The following is a 14,157-nucleotide window of genomic DNA, read 5'->3' on the forward strand; positions in this document are numbered from 1 at the left end:
AGGTGAGGGTTAGGGTTAGGGTTAGGGTTAGGCTTAGAGAGAGTGTGATGGTCAGGGTGAGGGTTAGGGTTAGGTTGAGGTTTAGGAATAGTTTGAGGTTAAGGGTGAATGTGAGGGTAAGGTTTAGGGTGAGGATTAGGGTGAGGGTGAGGGTTAGGGTTAGGGTTAGGGTTACGGCAAGGGTTAGGGTAAGTGTGAGGGTTAGGTTTAGTGTGAGGGTTAGGGTTAGGGTTAGGTTCATGTTGAGGGTGAGGATTAGGGTTAGGGTTAGCATGAGGGTTAGGGTTCGCATTGGGGTTAGGGTGAGGGTAATATTTAGGGTGAGGTTTAGGGTGAGGGTGAAGGTTAGGTTTAGCGATAGGGTTAGAGTTAGGGTTACGTTGAGGCTGAGGGTTAGGGTTAGGATTAGGGTTAGGCTGAGGCTGAGGGTGAGAGTTAGGGTTAGGTTTAGGGTTAGGGTTAGGATGATATTTAGGGTGAGGGTGAGGATTAGTGTGAGGGTTCGGGTTCGTGTGAGGATGAGAGTTAGTGTGTGAGTGAGAGTTAGGATTAGGGTGAGGGTTAGGGTGACAATGAGGGTTGGGGTGAGGGTGAGGATTAGGGTTAGTGTTAGGGTGATGGTTAGGGTTAGGGTCAGTGTTAGGGTGAGGGTTAGGGTGAGGTATAGGATTAGGTTTAGGGTGAGGGTTAGGATTAGTGTGAGGTTTAGGCTTAGGTTTAGGGTTCGGGTTAGGGTGAGGTTAAGGGTTCTGGTGAGGTTAAGTGTGATGGTGAGGGTTAGGGTTAACGTTAGGTTTAGGGTGAGTTTTAGGTTTAGTGTTAAGGTTAGAGTTAGCTTGAGGATGTGGATAGGGGTTAGGGTTAGGATTAGTGTTAGGGTTAGGTTTAGGCTGAGGGTGAGTTTGAGGATTACCGTTAGGGTGAAGGTGAGGTTTACGTTTAGGGTGAGGTGAGCGTTATGGTGAGGGTTAGGGTTAGGGTCAGTGTTAGGGTGAGAGCTAGGGTGAGGGTGAGGGTTAGGGTTAGGTTTAGGGACAGGGTGAGGGTTAGGGTTAGGTTTAGGGTTAGGGTGAGTGTGAGGGTGAGGTTTCGGTTAAGGTTTAGTGTGAGAGTTAGGCTTAGGATTACTGTTAGTGTTAGGGGTAGTCTTAGGGTTAGGGTGAGGGTTCGGTTAGCGTGAGGTTTTGGGTGAGGGTGAGGGTTAGCGTGAGTGTGAGATTTTGTGTGAGGGTTAGGGTGAGGTTAAGTGTTAGGGAGAGGGTGAGGGTTAGGGTTAGTGTTAGGTTTAGGGTGAGGGTTAGGATGAATGTTAGGGTTAGGGTTTGGGTGCAGGTGAGGGCAAGGGTTAAGGTGCGGGTTAGCATTATGGTGAGGGTTAGTTGAGGGTTAGGGTTAGGGTTAGGGTTAAGATTAGGGTTAAGGTTAGGGTTCGAGTTAGGGTGAGGTCTAGGGTTAGGGTGAGGGTGAGGTTTTGGGTGAGGGTTAGGCTGTGGGTGAGTCTTAGTGTTAGGGAGGTTTAGGGTGAGGGTGTGGGTTAGGGTTAGGGTGAAGATGAGGGTTAGGGTGAGGGGTATTGTTAGGGTTATGGATAGGGTGAGGGTGTGTTTTTGGGTGAGGGTGAGGGTGAGGGTTTGTATTAGGTAAATGTTATGTTTATTTTTATGGTGAGGATTAGGTTGACGGTTAGTGTTAGGGTGAGTGTTTGTGTCAGGGTGAGGGTTAGGGTGAGGGTTTGAGTTCGGGTGAAGGTGAAGGTTTGGGTGAGGTTTAGGGTGTGCGGGATGGTTAGGGTTAGGTTGTGGTCATGGTTAGGTTTAGAGTGAGGGTTAGGTTGACCGTGAGGGTTATGGTGACGGTGAGGGTTAGGGTTACAGTTTGGGTGAGGGTTAGGATTAGTTGGACGGTTAGGATTAGGATTAGGGTTAGGGTGAGTGTAAGGTCTAGCGTGAGGTTTAAGGTGAGGGTGAGGGTTTGGGTTAGCATTAGGGTTAGGTTTAGTGTAAGGGTGAAGTTTAGGTTTAGGATTATGGTTAGAGTGAGGGTGAGGGTTAGGGTTTGGGGTAGGGTGAAGGTTAGGTTTAGGCTGAGGGTTAGGGTTAGGGTTAGGGTTAGATTTAGGATGAGCGTTAGGGTTAAGTTTAGGGTGAGGGTTAGAGTGAGCGTTAGGGTTAGAGTTAGGGTGAGGGTAAGGCTGAGGGTGAGGGTGAGGGTTAGGTTTAGGGTTAGGTTTAGGGTGAGGATTAGTTTTAGCATTAGTGTTAGGGTGAGGGTTAGGGTTAGGCTGAGGGTTAGGGTAAGGTTAAGGGTGAGGTTGAGGGTGAGGGTTAGGGTTTGTGTGAGGGTGAGGGTGAGGGTTAGGATTAGGGTGAGGGTTACAGAGAGGGTTAGGGTGAGGGTTATTGTTTGGGTTCGGGTGAGGGTGAGTGTGAGTGTGAGGGTAAGGGTAAGGGTGAGTGTTAGGGTGAGGGTTAGTGTTAGGTTTAGGGTTAGGCTGAGTGTTTGGGTGAGGTTGAGGGTGAGGATTAGTATTAGTTTTAGTGTTATGGTTAGGGTTAGGGTGAGGGTGAGGGCTAGAGTGAGGGTGAAGCTTAGGGTGAGGGTGAGGGTTTGGGTTAGGTTAGGTTTAGGCTGAGAATTTGGGTGACAGTAACGGTTAGGGTGAGGCTTTGTGTCAGGGTGAGGGTTAGGGTTAGGATTAGGCTGAGGGTTATGGTGAGGGTGAGGTTTAGGTAAGGGTGAGGGTTAGGGTGAGGGTGAGAGTTTGGGTGAAGGTGATGGTTAGGATGCTTGTGAGGCTGAGGGTAAGAGTTAGGGTTAGGGTGAGGTCTAGGGTTTGCGTTAGGGTTTGCGTTAGGGTTAGGGTTAGGGTGAGAGTTAGGGTGCGGGTTAGAGTGAGGGTGAGGTTTAGGATTAGGGTGAGGTTTAGGGTTCGGTTTAGGGTGACGGTAAGTGAGGGTAAGTGTTAGGGTGAGGGTTAGGTTTAGGGTGAGGGTTAGAGTTACGGTGATGGTTAGGGTTTGGGTTAAGGTTAGGGTTAGGTTTAGGATGAGGGTGATGGTGAGGGTTAGGGTTAGGGTTAGGTTGAGGTTTAGGGTTAGTTTGAGGGTAAGGGTGAGGGTGAAGGTAAGGTTTATGGTGAGGAATAGGGTGAGGGTGAGGATTAGGGTTAGGGTTAGGGTGAGAGTTAGGGTTAGGGTTAGGGTTAGGGTGAGGGCTAGGGTGAGGGTGAAGTTTAGGGTGAGGGTGAGGGTTTGGGTTAGGATAGGTTTAGGGTGAGATTTTGGTTTACAGTAAGGGTTAGGGTGAGGGTTTGGGTCAGGGTGAGGATTAGGGTTAGGATTAGGCTGAGGGTTAGGGTTCAGGTGGGGTTTAGGGTGTGGGTGAGTGTTCGGATGAAGGTGAGGGTTCGGATGTTTGTGAGACTGAGGGTAACAGTTAGGGGTAGGTTGAGGTCTAGTGTTTGGGTTATGGTTATGGTTAGACATAGGGTTAGTGTGAGGGTTAGGTTGAGGGTTAGGGTAACGCTTAGTTTTAGGGTTAGGGTGAGTTTTAGGGTTAGTGTGAGGGTTAGGGTTAGGTTTAGGGTGAGGGTAAGTGAGGGTAAGTGTTAGGGTGAGCGCTAGGGTTAGGGTGAGGCTTAGGGTTAGTGTGAGGTTTAGAGTTAGGATTAAGTTTAGGGTTAGGTTTAGGGTGATGGTGATGGTGAGGGTTAGGGTTAGGTTGAGGTTTATGGTTAGTTTGTGGGTAAGGGTGAGGGTGAGGGTAAGGTTTATGATGAGGATTAGGGTGAGGGAGAGGGTGAGGGTTAGGGTTACGGTATGGGTTAGGTTAAGGGTGAGGGATAGGTTTAGTGTGAGGGTTAGGGTTAGGGTTAGGTTTATGGTGAGGGTGAGGATTAGGGTTAGGGTTAGTGTGAGGATTAGCGTTAGGTTTGGGGTTAGGGTGAAGGTTATGGTTAGAGTTAGTGTTAAGGTGAGGTTTAGGTTTAGGATTAGGGATAGGGTTATTGTTAGCTTTACAGTTAGGCTGAGGGTTAGGGTTAGCTTAGGTTTATTGTGAGGGTGAGAGTGAGGGTTATGGTTAGGGTTATTGTTAGGCTGAGGTTGAGGTTGAGGGTGAGGTTTAGGGTTAGGATTAGGGTGATGGTGAGGGTTAGGGTTAGGGTTAGTGTTAATCATAGGGTGAGGATTAGGGTTAGGGTTAGGGTTAGCCTTAGGGTGAGGGTGAGGGATAGGGTTAGGGTAAGGGTGAGGATTAAGGTGAAATTTTGGTTTATGTTAGGGTGAGGGCAAAGGTTCTGGTGAGGGTGAAGGTGAGGCTGAGGGTTAGGTTAAAGGTTATTGTTATGAGGCGTAGGGTTAGGGTGAGAGTTAGGGTTTTGGTTATAGTGAGGGTTAGTGGGAGGTTTGGGCTTACGGTTAGGGTTAGGTTCAGTGTTTGGGTGAGGGTGAGAGTTAGGATTAGGGTTAGTGTTAGGGTTAGGCTGAGATGAAGGGTGATGGTGAGGGTTAGGTTTAGGTTTAGGTTGAGCGTTAGGCTTAGTGAGAGGGTAAGGGTGAGGGTGAGGTTAAGGTTTAGGGTGAGGATTAGGGTGAGGGTGAGGGTTAGTGTTAGGGTTAGGGATAGGGTGAGGGTTAGGGTAAGGGTGAGGGATAGGGTGAGGGTTAGGGTTAGGGTTAGGGTGAGGTTTAGGGTTAGGTTTAGGGTTATTGTTAGCTTTAGAGTTATGTGAGCGTTAGGGTTAGGGTTAGGATTAGGGTGAGCATAAGTTTGAGGGTTAGGTTTAGGGTTACGGAGAGGGTTAGAGTTAGGTTGATGTTTATGATGAGGGTGTGAGTTAGTGTGAGGGTGAGAGTTCGGGTGAGTATAAGGATTAGGGTGTGGATGAGGGTTAGTGTTAGGGTGAGTTTTTGGTTAGGGTTAGGGTTAGGGTAAGTGTTAGATTTAGGGTTAGGGTTAGGGTGAGTGTTAGGTTTAAGGCGATGGTTAGGGTTAGGGTTAGGGTAGTTTGAGGGTAAGGGTTAGGGTGATTGTTAGGGTTTGGCTGAGGATGAGTGTGAGTGTGAGCATAAGGGTTAGGGTTAGTGTTACGGTTAATGTTAGGCTTACATTTAGGGTTAAGATGAGGGTTAGCGACAAGAGTGTTAGGTTTAAGGCGATGGTTAGGGTTAGGGTTAGGGTAGTTTGAGGGTAAGGGTTAGGGTGATTGTTAGGGTTTGGCTGAGGATGAGTGTGAGTGTGAGCATAAGGGTTAGGGTTAGTGTTACGGTTAATGTTAGGCTTACATTTAGGGTTAAGATGAGGGTTAGCGACAATGGTAGGTTTAGGGTTAGGGTGAGGGTGAAGGTGAGGGTGAAGTTTAGGGTAAGGGTGAGGGTGATAGGGTTAGTGTTAGGCTTAGGGAGAGGTTTTGTGTGAGGGTGAGGGATAGGGTTTAGGCTTAGGGTTTGGGTGAGTGTTAGGGTTAGGGTGACAGTTAGTGTAAGGGTTAGGGTTAGAGTAGATTGAGGATAAGGATTAGGGTGAGTTTTAGGTTGAGGGTGAGTGTTAGTTTTACAGTTAGGGTTAGGGTGAATGGTAGGGTGAGGATTAGGTTTAGTGTTAGTGTTACGGTTATTGTTAGAGTGAGGGTTAGGCTGATTTTTAGTTTTAGTGTTAGGGTTAGGGATAGGGAATGTGGGAGTTAGGGTTAGGGTTAGGTTTTGGGTTAGGGTGAGGGTAAGTGTTAGGGTGAGGGTTAGTGTGAGGGTGAGGGTTAGGCTAAGGGTTAGGATAAGGATTTCGGTCAGGTTGTGGGTGAGGGTTAGGGTTAGGGTGAGGCTTACGCTGAGGGGTAGGATTAGCGTTAGAGTTAGGGTGATGCTGAGGGTGAGTGTGAGTTGAGGGTGAGGGTTAGACTTAGGGTTAGGGTTAGTGTGAGGGTGAGGTTGATGGTTAGAGTAAGGGTTAGGGTTAGGGTTAGGGAGAGGATTAGGGTAAGTGTGAGGGTGAGGGTTAGGTTTAGGTTCAGGGTTATGGTGAATTTTAGGATGACGATTAGGTTTAGTGTTATGTTTAAGGTTATTGTTATGGGGAGGGTTAGGGTGAGGTTTAGGTTTAGTGTTAGGGTTAGGGTTAGGGTTAGTGTTAGGGTTAGTGTTAGGTTTTGGGTTAGGGTGAGGGTATGGTTTAGGATGAGGTTTAGGGTAAGGGTGAGGGTTAAGCTAAGGGTTGGGGTAAGGATTTGGGTCAGGTTGAGTGTGTGGGTTAGGGTTAGGGTGAGGGTTAAGCTGAGGGGTAGGGTTAGGTTTAGAGTTAGTGTGAGGCTGAGGGTGAGGGTGAGGTTGAGGGTGAGGTTTAGGGTTAGGGTTAGGGTTAGGTTGAGGGTGAGGGTGAGGGTTATGGTTAGGGTAACTGTTAGGTTTAGGGTTAGGGAGAGGATTAGGGTGAGCATGAGGGTTAGCGTGAGAGTTCAGGTTAGTGTTAGGGTTAGCGTTTGGGTGAGTGTTAGTGTGAGGGTGAGGATTCAGATTAGTGTTAGCGTTAGGGTAGGGTGAGGGTAAGATTTAGGGTGAGGGTTAGGGTTAGGTTGAGGTTGAGTGTGAGGGTTAGGGTTAGGTTTAAGGTGAGGATGAGGGTTAGGGTTAGGGGTAGGTTTAGGGTTAGGGTGAGGATGAGGGTGAGGGTCACGGTTAGGGTTAGGATGAGCGTTAGGACTAGGGTTAGGTTTAGGATGTGGGTTAGGGTGAGAGGTAGGGTAAAGGTTAGTTTGAGGGTTAGGGTTAGTGTGAGGGTTAGAATTAGGGTTAGGATTAGGGTGAGGGTGATTGTTAGGGTGAGGATGAGTGTTAGGTTTTGGGTTAGGGTGAGGGTTAGGGTGACGGTCAGGGTTATGTTTAGGGTTAGGGTGAGGGTTAGGGTTAGGGTAAGGGTTAGGGTGAGGGTTATGTTTAGTGTGAGGGTTAGGGTTCCGGTGAGGGTAAAAGTTAGGGTGAGGGTTAGCGTGAGGGTGAGGGTTAGGGTTAGGTTTAGTGTTAAGGTGAGAGTTAGCGTGAGTGTTATGGTTAATGTTAGGGTTAGGTTTAGGGTGAGGGTTAGGGTTAGGGTTAGTGTTAAGGTTGGACTTTGGGTGAGGGTGATGGTGAGGGTTAGGGTTAGGGTTAGGTTGAGGCTTAGGGTTAGTTTGAGGGTAAGGTTGAGGATGAGGATAAGCTTTAGGGTGAGGATTAGGATGAGGGTGAGGGTTAGGGTTAGGTTTAGGGTTATGGTAAGTGTTAGGGTAAGGGTGAGGGTTATGTTTAGTGTGAGGATTAGGATTAGGGTTAAGTTTATGTTGAGGATGAAGATTAGGGTTAGGGATATCGGGAGCGTTAGGGTTAGCATTGGGTTTAGGGTGAGGGTAATGTTTAGGGTGAGGTTTAGGGTGAGGTTGAGGGTTAGCGTTAGGGTTAGGGTTAGAGTTAGGTTTAGGTTGAGGCTGAGTTTTAGGGTTAGGATTAGGTTTAGGCTGAGGGTGAGGGTGTGGGTGAGGGTTAGGGTAAGGTTTAGGGTTAGGTTTAGGTGAGGGTTAGGGTTAGGTTTAGGGTTAGGATGAGGTTAGGGTGAGGGGTATGGTTCGGGTTAGGGTTAGGCTTAGGTTTAGTGTGAGGGTTAGGGTTAGGGTGCAGGTAAGGGTTAGGGTTAGGTTAAGGGTTTGGGTGAGTTTTAAGGTGAGGGTGAGGGTTACGGTTATCCTTAGGATTAGGGTGAGTTTTAGGTTTAGGGTTAAGGTTAGAGTCAGCTTGAGGGTGAGTGTGAGGTTTATGGTTAGGATTAGTGTTAGGGTTAGGGTTAGGCTGAGGGTGAGGCTGAGGGTGAGGTTGAGGGTTACGTTTAGGGTGAGGGTGAGGTTTAAGTTTAGGGTGAGGTTAGGTTTAGGGTGAGGGTTAGGGTTAGGGTCAGTGTTATGGTGAGGGATAGGGTGAGGGTGAGTGTTTGGGTTAGGGTTAGGGATAGTGTGAGGTTTAAGGTTATGGTTAGGGTTAGGGTGAGGGTTAGGCTGAAGGGTAGGATTATGGTTATTGTGAGGGTTACATTTAGTGTGAGGGTCAGCATTAGGTTTAGCGTTAGGGTGAGGGTGAGTTTTAGGTGAGGGTGAGTGTGAGGGTTAAGGTTAGGGTTAGGGTTAGGTTTAGGTTTAGGGTTAGGGTAAGGTTGAGGGTTATGTTGAAGGTTAGGGTTAATGTTAGGGTTAGGTTTAGGGTGAGGATTAGTGTGGGGGTGAGGTTGAGGCTTAGGGTGAAGGTTAGGGTTAGCGTGAGGTTTAGGGTTAGGATTAGGTTTAGGGTGAGGGCTAGGTCGAGGGTGAGGGTTATGGTTAGTGTTAGGGTTAGGGTGAGGTTTAGGGATGGGGCTAGGTTGAGGGTTAGGGTGAGGGGTAGGGTTAGGGTTCAGCTGAAAATTAGGTTTAGTGTGAGTGTTTGAGTTAGGTTTAGGGTTAGTGTTATTCTGACCGTAAGGATTAGGGTGAGGGTTAGGGTGAGAGTGAGGGTTAGGGTTAGAGTCAGTGTTCGGGTGAGGGTTAGTGTGAGGGTTAGGTTTAGGGTTAGGGTGAGGGTTAGGATTAGTGTGAGGGTTGGGGTTAGGGTTAGTGTTGGGTGAGGGTTAGGATTAGCGTGAGTGTGAGAGTTTAGGAGAGGGTAAGGGATAGGGTGATGATGAGGGTTAGGCTTAGGGTGAGGATGACAGGGTTAGCATTAGGGTTTGGGTGAGGGGGAGAGGGAGGGGGAGTGTTAGTGTTAGGGTAAGTGTTAGGGTTCGTGTGAGTGTTAGGGTTAGGGTTAGGGAGAGAGTGAGGGTTAGGGTTAGGGTTAGTGTCAGGGTTAGGGTGAGGTTTAGGGTGAGGGTTAGGGTTAGGGTTTCGGTGCGGGTGAGGGCTAGGGTTAAGGTGCGGGTTAGCATTATGGTGAGGGTTAGTTGAGGGTTAGGGTTTGGGTGAGGGTGAGGGTTAGTTTTCGGGTTAAGATTAGGGTTAAGGTTAGGGTGTGATTTAGGTTGAGGGCTAGGGTTAGGGTGAGGGTGAGGTTTTGGGTGAGGGTTAGATTATGGGTGAGTCTTAGTGTTCGGGTGAGGGTTAGGGTGACGGTGAGGGTTAGGGAGAGGGTGTGGGTTAGGGTTAGGGTGAGGATGAGGGTTAGGGTTAGGGGTATTGTTAGGGTTATTGATAGGGTGAGGGTGGGGTTTCGGGTGAGGTATTGGATTAGATAAATGTTAGGGTGACGGTGAGTGTTAGGGTGAGGGTTTGTGTCAGGATGAGGGTTAGCGTGAGGATTCGGTTTCGGGTGAAGGTGAAGGTTTGGGTGAGGGTTAGGGTGTGGGTGATGGTTAGGGTTAGGGTGTGAGTGATGTTTAGGGCTAGAGTGAGGGTTATGTTGACCGAGAGAGTTAGGGTGACGGTGAGGGTTAGGGTTACAGTTTGGGTGAGGGTTAGGATTAGTGGGACAGTTAGGGTTAGGTTTAGGGTTAGGGTGAGGGTAAGGTTTACAGTGAGGTTTAAGGTGAGGGTGAGGGTTTGGGTTAGCATTAGGGTTAGTTTTAGGGTTAGGGTGAAGTTTAGTGTTAGGGTTATGGTTAGGGTGAGGGTGAGGGTTAAATTTAGGGTGAGGGTTAGGGTGAGCGTTAGGGTTAGAGTTAGTGTGAGGGTTAGGCTGAGGGTGAGGGTGAGGGTTTGGTTTAGGGTTAGGTTTAGGGTGAGGATTAGTGTTAGCATTAGTGTTAGGGTGAGGGTTATGGTTACGGTGTGGTTTAGGGTGAGGGTAAGGTTGAGGGTGAGGGTGAGGGTTAGGGTTAGTGTGAGGGTGAGGTTGAGTGTGAGGGTGCGAGTTAGGATTAGGATGAGAGTTAGGGAGAAGGTCAGGGTGAGGGTTAGGGTTTGGGTTAGGGTGAGGGTGAGGGTGAGGGTGAGGGTAAGTGTAAGGGTGAGTGTTAGGGTGAGGGTTAGTGTTAGGTTTAGGGTTAGGTTGAAGGTTTGGGTGAGGGTGAGGGTGAGCATTAGGTTTAGTTTAAGTGCTAAGGTTAGGGATAGGGTGAGGGTGAGGGCTAGGTTGAGGGTGAAGTCTAGGGTGAGGGCGAGGGTTTGGGTTAGGTTAGGTTTAGGGTGAGAATTTGGGTTACGGTAAGGGTTAGGGTGAGGCTTTGGGTCAGGGTGAGGGTTTGGGTTAGGATTAGGCTGAGGGTTAGGGTGAGGGTGAGGTTTCGGGTGAAGGTGGTGGTTAGGATGTTTGTGAAGCTGAGGGTAAGAGTTAGGGTTAGGGTGAGGTCTAGGTTTTGGTTTAGGGTTAGGGATAGGGGTAGGGTTAGGGTGAGGGTTAGGGTGAGGGTTAGGGTGAGGGTGAGGTTTAGCATTAGGATCAGGTTTAGGGTTCGGTTTAGGGTGAGGGTAAGTGAGGGTAAGTGTTAGGGTGAGGGTTAGGTTAAGGGTGAGGGTTAGGGTTAGGGTGAGGTTTAGGGTTAGGGTTAAGGTTAGGGTTAGGTTTAGAATGAGGGTGAGGTGAGGGTTACTGTTAGGGTGAGGTTGAGGTTTAGGGTTAGTTTGAGGGTATGGGTGAGGGTGAAGGTAAGGTTTATGGTGAGGAACAGGGTGAGAGTGAGGATTAGGGTTAGGGTTATGGTGAGGGTGAGGATTAGGGTTAGGGCTAGGGTGAGGGCTAGGGTGAGGGTGAAGTTTAGGGTGAGGCTGAAGTTTAGGGTGAGGGTGAGGGTTTGGGTTAGGTTAGGTTTAGGGTGAGATTTTGCGTTACAATAAGGGTTAGGGTGACGGTTTGGGTCAGGGTGAGGATTACTGTTAGAATTAGGCTGTGGGTTAGTGTTCAGGTGAGGTTTAGGGTGTGGGTGAGTGTTTGGGTGAAGGTGAGGGTTCGGATGTTTGTGAGGCTGAGGGTAAGAGTTAGGGGTAGGGTGAGGTCTAGGGTTTGGGTTATGGTTATGTTTAGAGATAGGGTTAGTGTGAGGGTTAGGTTGAGGGTTAGGTAACGCTTAGTTTTAGGGTTAGGGTGAGGTTTAGGGTTAGGGATAGGATGAGGGTTAGGGTTAGAGTGAGGGTTAGCGTTAGGGTGAGGGTTAGGGTTAGTGTGAGGGATAGGGTTAGGTTTAGGGTGAGGGTAAGTGAGGGTAAGTGTTAGGGTGAAGTTTAGGGTTAGGGTGAGGGTTAGGGTTAGGGTGAGGGTTAGGGTTAGGGTTAAGTTTAGGGTTAGGTTTAGGGTGAGGCTGACGGTGAGGGTTAGGGTTAGGGTTAGGTTGAGGTTTACGGTTAGTTTGTGGGTAAGGGGGAGGGTGAGAGTAAGGTTTAGGGTGAGGATTAGGGTGAGGGTGAGGGTGAGGGTTAGGATTACGGTGAGGGTTGGGTTAAGGGTCAGGGATAGGTTTAGTGTGAGGGTTAGGGTTAGGGTTAGGTTTATGGTGAGGGTGAGAATTAAGGTTAGGGTTAGGGTGAGGATTAGGGTTAGGTTTGGGGTTAGGGTGAAGGTTAGGGTTAGAATTAGTGTTAAGGTGAGGTTTAGGTTTAGGATTAGGGATAGGGTTATTGTTAGCTTTACAGTTAGGCTGAGGGTTAGGGTTAGCTTAGGTTTAGTGTGAGGGTGAGGGTGAGGGTTATGGTTAGGGTTAGTGTTAGGCTGAGGTTGAGGTTGAGGTTGAGGTTTAGGGTTAGGATTAGGGTGATGGTGAGGGATAGGGTTAGGGTTAAGGTTAATCATAGGGTGAGGGATATGGTTAGGGTAAGGGTGAGGATTAAGGTGAAATTTTGGTTTATGTTAGGGTGAGGGCAAAGGTTATGGTGAGGGTTAAGGTGAGGGTGAGGGTTAGGATAAGGGTTATTGTTATGATGAGGCCTAGGGTTAGGGTGAGTGTTAGAGTTTTGGTTAGAGTGAGGGATAGTGGGAGGTGGGGTTTACGGTTAGGGTTAGGTTGAGTGTTTTGGTGAGGGTGAGAGTGAGGGTTAGGATTAGGGTTAGTGTTAGCTGAGTGCTTGGGTGAGGTTGAGAGTTACGGTTATGGTTAGGGATAGGATGAGGTGTAGCATTAGGGTTAGGCTTAGTGTGAGGTTTAGGCTCAGGTGTAGGGTTAGGGTTAGGGTTAGGTTGAGGGTTAGGTTTTGTGTGAGGGTTAGGGTTAGGGTTAGGGATAGGTTTAGGTTGAGGGTAAGGGTTTAGTTGAGTGTTATGTTTAGGGTGAGTGATAGGTTTATTATTAAGGGTATGTTTAGGGTTTGGTTGAGGGTTAGGGATAGGGTTAGGTTTAGGGTGAGGTTGAGGTTGAGGGTTAGGGTGAGGGTGAGGGTGAGCGTTTTGTTTAGGATTAGGGTTAGGGTTAGTGTTAGGCTGAGATTAAGCGTGATGGTGAGGGTTAGGGTTAGGGTTAGGTTGAGGGTTAGGCTTAGTGAGAGGCTAAGGGTTAGGGTGAGGGTAAGGTTTAGGGTGAGGATTAGGGTGAGGGTGACGTTTAGTATTAGGTTTAGGGATAGGGTGAGGGTTAGGGTAAGGGTGAGGGATAGGGTGAGGGTTAGGGTAAGGGTGACGGATATGGTGAGGGTTAGGGTTAGGGTTAGGGTTATTGTTAGCTTTAGAGTTATGTGACGGTTAGGGTTAGGGTTAGTATTAGGGTGAGCATGAGTTTGAGGGTTAGGGTTAGGGTTATGGTTAGGGTGAGGGTTAGGATGAGGTTTAGCTTTAGTTTTAAGTTTAGGGTTAGGGTGAGTTTTAGGGTTAGGGTTTGGTTTTGGGTTAAGGTGAGGGTCAGGGTTAGGGTGAGGTTTAGGGTGAGAATGACGGTTAGGCTAAGGTTTAGGGTAAGGATTAGGATCACGTTGAGTGTGACGGTTAGGGTTAGGGTGAGGATTAGGCTGAGGTTAAGGGTTAGGTTTAGTGTTAGGGTGAGTATTAGTGTAAGGGTTAGGTTTATGGTTGGGGTGAGGGTTAAGAAGAGGTTTAGGTTTCGTGTTAGGTTTAGGGTTAGGGTGAGTGTTATGCTTAGAATGAGGATTATGATGAGGAGCAGATTTAGGGTTAGGTTGAGGGTTAGGGTTAGTGTGAGTGATAGGGTTAGGGTTAGTGTTAGGGTGAGGTTAAGCTTTAGGGGGAGGTTTAGTGTTAGGATGAGGGTTAGGTTTAGGGTGAGGGTTATGGTGATTTTTAGGGTTAGGGTAAGAGTTAGCGTGAGAGTTAGGGTTAGGGTTAGGGTGAGGGTGAGGGATAGGGACAGGGTTAGTATTAGTATGAGGGTGAGTCTGAGGGTGAGTGTTAAGGTTAGGGTTAGGGTTAGAGTGAGGTTTAGGGTGAGGGTGAGGTTTAGGGTTAGGATGAGGGTTAGGGTGAGGGTTAGGGTTAGGGTTAGGGTGAGTGTTTTGGTGAGCATGAGGGTTAGGGTTAGGGTGAGGGTTAGGGTTAGGGTGATGGTTTGGTTTAGGGTTAGGGTGAGGTCTAGGGTGAGGATGAGGATTAGGGTTAGGGTTAGGGATAGGGTGAGGATTAGGGTTAGGGTTAGAGTGTGGGTTAGGATGAGTGGTAGAGTTAATTTTAGGGTGCGGGTTAGGTTTAGTGTGAGGGTTAGGGTTAGGGTTAAGGTGAGGGTAATGCTTCAGTTGAGAGTTATGTTGAGGGTGAGTGTTTGGGTTAGCATTATGGTTAGGGTGAGTATTAGGGTGATGGTTAGGGTTAGTGTTGGTTTAGCGGGAGTGTGACGGTGAGGGTTAGGGTGAGGGTGAGGGTGAGGGTTAAGGTTAGGTTTAGGGTGAGAATTAGGGTCAGGGTTAGGGTTAGGTTTATGTTTAGGGTTAGTTTAAGGGTGAGAGTTAGGGTGAGGGTGAAGGTTAATGTTAGGGTTAGGTTTAGGGTGTGGGTTAGGGTGGGGGTGAAGGTGATGTTTAGGGTGAAGTTTAAGTTTAGGGTGAGGGTTAGGGTTAGGATTAGGTTTAGGGTGAGGGCTAGTTTGAGGGTGAGGGTTAGCATTAGTGTTTGGGTTAGGGAGAGGCTTAGTGTTAGGGTTAGGATGAGGGTTAGGTTGAGGGGTAGGGTTAGGGTTCGGGTGAAGGTCAGGTTTAGAATGAGGGTTAGAGTTAGAGTTAGGTTAAGGTTAGGATGAGGTAAGGGTTTGGGTGAGGGTTAGGGTGAGAGTGAGGATTAGGGTTAGAGTGAGTGTTAGGGA

The sequence above is a fragment of the Dipodomys merriami genome, unplaced genomic scaffold, assembly GCF_024711535.1.
Source record: "Dipodomys merriami isolate MVZ:Mamm:240054 unplaced genomic scaffold, mDipMer1.0.p SCAF_43, whole genome shotgun sequence".
Classification (NCBI taxonomy): domain Eukaryota; kingdom Metazoa; phylum Chordata; class Mammalia; order Rodentia; family Heteromyidae; genus Dipodomys; species Dipodomys merriami.